Here is a 7127-nt window from a genome sequence, read left to right on the forward strand (position 1 = left end):
TATTCCCTCTTGGGTGTTGTGATTTTCCTCCCCTCTCGCGCTCTGCCCATCAATCGGCGGCCTCTGTTTCTCTTGCTCAGCCACCCTCCCTTCGTCCCGCTCTTTCTAGCCACGCCCACAATGGTCTTCAGGCGGCTTGTAGTTCCGAGCTGCCCCGCCTTTGCGCTCCTTCGCTGTTGCATAGACGAGGCTGGCCCAGGAAAAGAAATGAAAAGAAAAGAAAAACTGCGAGCTGATATGGGCAGGGATTGGTTTGGTGCATGTGAAATCAGTGTATTTTTAGCGGTGCTAGAAATACGTTTCGCATTAAAGAAAAGCCGCAGACGGAGATTTGGGTGGAAGTAAAGGGCTTCTTGTGTCTTTTATGTGATCCATCATGTTACAGGTTAAGGATTTCTTGCTTGCCTGGCATTTTGAAGGAGCTGCCTTTTGTTGACCTGCAGTTTTTATTCTTTTATGATCGCTACTATTCACTTTTTGGTTTTATAATGGTTTGTGTTTTGCTTTTATTGTGGTTGTTATACATCTCTCTGAGGTCTGTTTGCTGGACTTACTTTTATGTAAGCCTGCAATCTTATACATATTTAAGGCTAATGAAATTTAGTAGAGCTGCTGAGTGAAGAGCAGTGCCTAGGATTTCAGGCTGGAATCCAGTCCTAGATAAGGACAAATAATCAGCAATGCTGTAGTTGAGCAGGGGATGTTTAAGATTCTATTTTAATACAGTGTTGATTTATATAACATTAGCAGCCCAAACATTCAGTGGTGCCACAGGTTAAAACAAATTCATCATGCAAGTCATCACATATTCACGTCAATCCAAAAGATGGAGGGATAGCTTCATTGGTGCCCTCCAGAATCCCAACCAGGATGTCAGGGAATAATGAAATACAATTTAATATTAACTGTTTTTAAGCACTACATTCTATACAAAGGTGATACTATTTCAGACAGCCCCTGCCTTCCAATTCACAGTCTAAATCAGATGAGTGTTATGGGAAAGGGAAGGGAGATTAAAAACAGGATGTGATATGCTGAGTCCAAAAGAGCAGATATCAGCTAGGGAAAGCTTGAGAAAAGTTCTATCTGGGAAGCAGGAATGCAGCTTTTAACAATTCTTGGTCCTCTGGACTCGCTATCACCAGGTTGCTTTGCCTTCACTTTTGCAGTCACAGAGCACTTTATAGTTGTAGAATTCACACTCCAGACAGTGGAAGCTCCAAGAACAGTTTATCCTCTGGCTGATAATCAGGAACAGGTTATCTTTCCCCATGTTTGTGTGTAGTTTCAAGAGAATTGACCCTCATAGAAACTTGCTCGTATTTCACTTTACCTACTCCATGAAATATAACCATACCTTACCCTGACCGTTAAGTCCAGTCACGGACGACTCTGGAGTTGTGGTGCTCATCTCGCTTTACTGGGCGAGGGAGCCAGCGCTTGTCCGCAGACAGTTTTTCTGGGTCATGTGGCCAGCATGCCTGGCGAAACCAGAGCAGCACATGGAAACGCCGTTTACCTTTCCGCCGGAGCAGTACCTATTTATCTACTTGCACTTTGATGTGCTTTCAAACTTCTTTACCTTACTTGTCAGCAAACATCTTTGCTGAACCGAGTTAATGTTTTAGCTATAACTATAGATTAGGGCACACTGCTTAATGCCAATTTACTTCTCTGAGATTATAACCTTAGCAAAACATGAAAACTGAGCATATCTTTTTCACCTGAAGCAAAATTTTGTTCTGTCATCATTTCACTAATGGGGAGGCTGATCCTAGGAAAAAGAAGGCTGGGTTAATAGGATGCTCATTCTGTTGGTTCCTGAAGGGGACCATCAGTGGCCTAAAGGAACTGTTCCTTTTAAGGAAATGCAGAAGATTCAGAAGATAAAGTATGTATTTACGTAGCACATAGTTAAACTATGAAACCTGCTCCCGCAGGAGGAAGTGATGGCCACCAACTTGGATGGCTTTAAAAAAGAGGATTGGAAAAATGAATGAAGGATAAGGTTGCTAGCCATGATGGATATGCTATGCCTTCATGGCTGGAGACAGGTGCATTCCAAGGAACAGCCCATAGTATTGCCCAATGAGTGCAAGGTCTCCCGTGGGCAAGGAGATCAACAAATGATGCCTATAGGTACAAGCTCTGGAGCATCACCCAGATGCTCCAGTCTTCTGGTAGATAAAGCAGCAGAAACCTATAAGCAGCCCCTGTTTGCCAGGGAAATGTCTGATCCAGAATGGGAAGAGAGGACTGCAGTTCTACTCGCAAGCAGTGCCAAAAGAACATAAGAGCCCTACTGGATCTGACTACAGGTACATGCATATGTGCTGACCAGCCCATGAGAAGCCCACAAGCAGAGCCTGAGTGCAACAGCCTTCCGTTTCATCTTACCCGTGGCTGATGGGATATCATGGTGTACCCTCCAAAGCTACATGTCGTTTCTCACAGTTGGCCTTGAAACTGAATTAAGTGCTGTGCTCTGCACATTAATCCTACTTTGAGCACAACTGTGTCTTTTGAATTGAAGAAGAGTAAAGTGATTACTTCTGAATGGGCCTCCTACAGTAATACTTGGCACAGTTTGCACTTGTGGTTGTGTCAACACAGCCTATGTGTTTTGTCTCCACATTTCTGTTTTCCCCAGAGCTTGAAGAAGCTCAGGAAAAATGGCAGGAATGTTCTACAGCTCTGGCCCTGATTGTCTCCAGAAGCAGCAGAAGCAGCAGCTCTTTCTCCTTCAGCGATCATGAACTTTTGAAGGTATGAAAGGAGAAAAGTCCCACCCTGATCTTTTCCTCTTATAGCTGCTTTGCTGCGCTGCGCTGCTGCAGCTGCTGATGTTTTTAACAGCATCAGCCTGAGCAAGTTTAATTGGCGTAGGGTTATAAACAACTGGAGCTGGGGGACCCTTCTTTCAATTAAATCTCCCAAGCATAGTGACAAAAGCAAGATGTTTTTCCTGGATTAGGCAAGGCCAGAAAGAAAAGGAAGCATCTTTACAATTCTCTTCCCTCTCTTTCCTCAACCAACTGTCCTCCTTAACAGTGTGCAAAGAGTCCTGGGCTTCAACTGTGCCTTCTACATCCAACAGCCAATTTTTACTCCCTTTCCTTGTGTTTTTTAGGCTGTTTGGCTAGGCTGTGACTGTGACCCCTGGCTTATGTAAAGGGGGAAAAGAACCACGGCAGAAAAGTAAACAGTCTAGCTGTCAGCATTGTTGGTTTAAATGACAATGCTGTCTCCATTCTCTTCCACGGGTCTCATTTATGCTTCAAAAATGAGGAATTTATGAGCTGTAAAGGGAGTTTCTGGTGAATGCTCTTTCCTCACAACGCACACCACAAGAAAACATTTAAGCTGTAGCTCTATGAAATTGTTATCTGGACACATTTTGTTTGAATCCAGTGTGACTTTGCTCTTGAGTTTTCAGGGTGGACAAAATGAGAATAATAATTCCAAACGTCCTTGAGCTATGAAATTCTATTATTTTTTGAAAGTATTGGGTTTTGAATGGATTTTTTTAAAAAAATCTAACGGTGATATTCAACTAAATGGAGGGTAAAAAGTAAAGGTAAAGGGACCCCTGACCATTAGGTCCAGTCGTGACTGACTCTGGGGTTGCAGCGCTCATCTCGCTTTACTGGCCAAGGGAGCCGGCATACAGCTTCCAGGTCATGTGGCCAGCATGACTAAGCTGCTTCTGGCGAACCAGAGCAGCACACGGAAATGCCGTTTACCTTCCCGCTGGAGCAGTACCTATTTATCTACTTGCACTTTGACATGTTTTTGAACTGCTAGGTTGGCAGGAGCAGGGACTGAGCAACGGGAGCTCACCCCGTTGCGGGGATTCGAACCACCAACCTTCTGATCAGCAAGTCCTAGGCTCTGTGGTTTAACCAACAGCGCCACCTGTGTCCCTAAAATGGAGGGTAGACCCACTGAAATTAATGAACGTCACTAACTTTGATTCATTAATTTCAATAGGTATACTATGAGTAAAACTTTGTTGAATACAGCCCTATATTTATACCTCTGGGTTTTGTTTTAAATGTTCCTAAGCAGCTGGATTGTATGCTGTGCTTTATCCTTCACCAAACTAGTATCCTTCCAACGTTTTGGACTACCAATTCCCATCATCTTCCATCCAGCAACAACCTATTTAATGGTTCCGAAAATTGGTAGGGCAAGCTGTCTGCTTACACAGCGAAAGGTGTGCTTCCTTTTCACAAGATCAGATTCCTTACTTTGTTTCTTATACTAGGTCAAGCAACCTCTGCCTGGGCTTAGATAGGCATTGGTATCAGAGAACCGATGCCCTCCATTAACCAACCATACAGGCTGGAGATATGAAGGGTGAGCAGACAAGTACTATTTTACCAGACGAATGCAAGATCCTCAGTGTGTCTTTTCCCAGCTCCGCCAGTTGTTCTGTGGCTTTCCCCCTGAGGGGTTCTCCAGGAATTGGGGTGAAGTTCCTTCCAGTTCCAGTGGGAGTTTTATTTCTTTTTCAGCCCAATAGCTGGGTGAAGGGGGTGGGATTTTCATCTGGATCATGATCCCTCTCTGTGTGCTGGCAATAAATATTTATTTATTATTAAATAAATAAATAAATAAATAAATAAATAAATAAATAAAATGCAGCTGCAGTTGCATGCTACATGTTTAGCATTACACATATTTTGGCCCTCCCTCTCCTTTTGAGTGTCCACCTCTCTTGCTATGCCATGGTGACCCATACTTTTGCTCCCTGGGCTTCACCAGCTTCGGGCTTACAGCCCATCAACTGCTTGGGGCTGGGCCCATCAACGGCCCAGCCGTTCCCATGGCTCCCAGCTACAATTTGCCTCTGTTGTCTTATACGGTTCTATCTCAGCCATGCAACCTACTCTTCCGTTTTTCTCTCAGGCCTCGGAAAACTTTTGGGCAACCCTGGGTCAAATGTAACTGTCTTTGTGGGACTCCTTCCCATTTCCACACAGCTAATTATTATTAATAGCTGTACTCATATTATGACAGCAACAAATGAGCATTTGCAGCTATTAAGCATTGCTCATGGCAGTGTTGGATGCTAGTAAATTGTGCACGAGAAGTTCAAGGTGCTGTTTTGACTTGTAAAGCCTGTGTAAGTGGTTTTTAAAACGGGTCATATGATACAGTGCTTTCTCCCAGCAAAGCTTAAAAGAGCCGATTTGTGGAGAGAGGGTTTTTTTCTTAAAAGAGAAACAGATGGCAGGGTGTCTTGATGTTAGAAATTCCATCCTATTCTTACCCATGTATTGAAGTCCAAGTTAACCGTCATAATATTCCACAGGATTGGAGGGAGCGTATGGAAATCAAAGGCATTTAAAAAGGAAAAAAGTTTCAATTTTTGTCCTGTTTTAAGGCTTTGCTTTTTTTCTTTTACAGACACCCAGAATAGTCACCAAATCAAATTGCAATAAAATGGTGGACCACCACTTACAGCAGTTCTGTCAACAAGGCTCATAAAGCAACACCACAAAATAAAAATTAAAAATTAAATACCGTAGTTTTCCTTGTATTGGACGAGGTTTTTTGACACAAAAATCATGTCAAAAAACTGGAGTCGTCCAATACACGGATAGTGGCATGGGGGGGGGAGAGATGCTGGTGCGCTCAGGGAGCGATCTGAGGGTGCTGGCTGGCGGCACGCAGCTTCCACCGATGCCACTGCGTGTGGGAAGCACTCCCTGGATCATTTCCCACGCACAGCGGTATGGGGGGGGGGCTCAACAACTTTGGGCCATCTCCCCTCATTTTCTTAAAATTGAGTCCCCAAAAAGCGGGGAGGGGGTGTCTAATAGACGGAAAAGTACAGTACTTCACACTATTTGCAGCACCACATTGCCAACCCTGTAGCTCCCTGCAACCAACATTTTGAAGAGCTTCCAGCTACCATCTTAGCTTACCTGCTCTTTAAAATCTTCAGTAGATGCTGATTTCTCTCCCCCTCCCCACCTGTTGCAAGGTTAGATGAACAAAGATGGTCTCCCCCAAACCTGCACATTTTGGTTTTTTTTTAATTAATATTTATTAAAGTTTCAGAAAAAATAAAATCACATTAATAAACAAGAGAAATTTGAGAAGAAAAAAGAAAAATACACAATAGAAAATACAAAATACAAAATAAAGAAAAAAAAACAGTTAAAAACAATTCCGTCTTTTCATAACTTCCTTTACATTTACTTGTTTCCCGGACTTCCTCATACCTCCCTCTTTTGTATTCCAATTCCGGTTGTTAATCCAGCAATTTCTTTCCCTCCTTTTTAATCCCAATCCTTAATCTTAATATATTATGACATTAGATTTTTACCTATTTGAAACCAATTTTTCCATTCTTTTAACTTTTTTAATCCTAATCCTTAATCTTAATATATTTATAGCTTTAAAACCTATACAGCTAGAAGCCATTTAACTTCAATCCAACATCATTCTAACATTCATTAATTTTGCAATGTTTCTGTAAATAATCTTTGAATTTCTTCCAATCTTCTTCCACCGACTCTTCTCCCTGGTTACGGATTCTGCCAGTCATTTCCGCCAATTCCATGTAGTCCATCATTTTCATCTGCCATTCCTCCAGTGTGGGTAACTCTTGTGTCTTCCAATACTTTGCGATAAGTATTCTTGCTGCTGTTGTAGCATACATAAAGAAAGTTCTATCCTTTTTTAACACTGATTGGCCGACTATGCCCAGGAGAAAGGCCTCTGGTTTCTTCAAGAAGGTATATTTAAATACCTTTTTTAGTTCATTATATATCATCTCCCAGAAAGCCTTAATCTTTGGGCACATCCACCAAAGGTGAAAAAATGTACCTTCAGTTTCTTTACATTTCCAACATTTATTATCAGGCAAACAAACCTGCACATTTTGGAATCGTTTCCCAGAAGTCAATTGTTTGATGCCTGCTTTGTTAAGTTTTAGGCATCACATAAAACCAGTCCTATTTTCCTGAGTTATTGTTACTGCTAGTTAATGTTTGTATGGATATTACTGCTATTATTCCTTTTATTCTTGTTGGTTCTTTATTGCTGCTTTACGGCAGCAAGGTTTTGTTATCTAATTTGATAGCTGTTAATGTTAAAAGCTTTTATTGAAAGGG

The 7127-nt window shown here is 42.1% G+C and overlaps 1 long non-coding RNA gene across 1 annotated transcript; it reads left to right on the forward strand.

The window, feature by feature from the left end:
• Positions 1-5: 5 nt before the first annotated feature.
• Positions 6-5498, forward strand: LOC308473923. Its single transcript, XR_013984406.1, has 4 exons — positions 6-872; positions 2651-2766; positions 4268-4359; positions 5413-5498. It is a non-coding gene; the product is annotated as an uncharacterized lncRNA (long non-coding RNA).
• The last annotated feature ends 1629 nt before the right edge of the window (positions 5499-7127 follow it).

The sequence above is a fragment of the Podarcis pityusensis genome (genome assembly GCF_964106645.2).
Source record: "Podarcis pityusensis genome assembly, chromosome: 3".
NCBI classification, from domain to species: Eukaryota; Metazoa; Chordata; class Lepidosauria; order Squamata; family Lacertidae; genus Podarcis; species Podarcis pityusensis.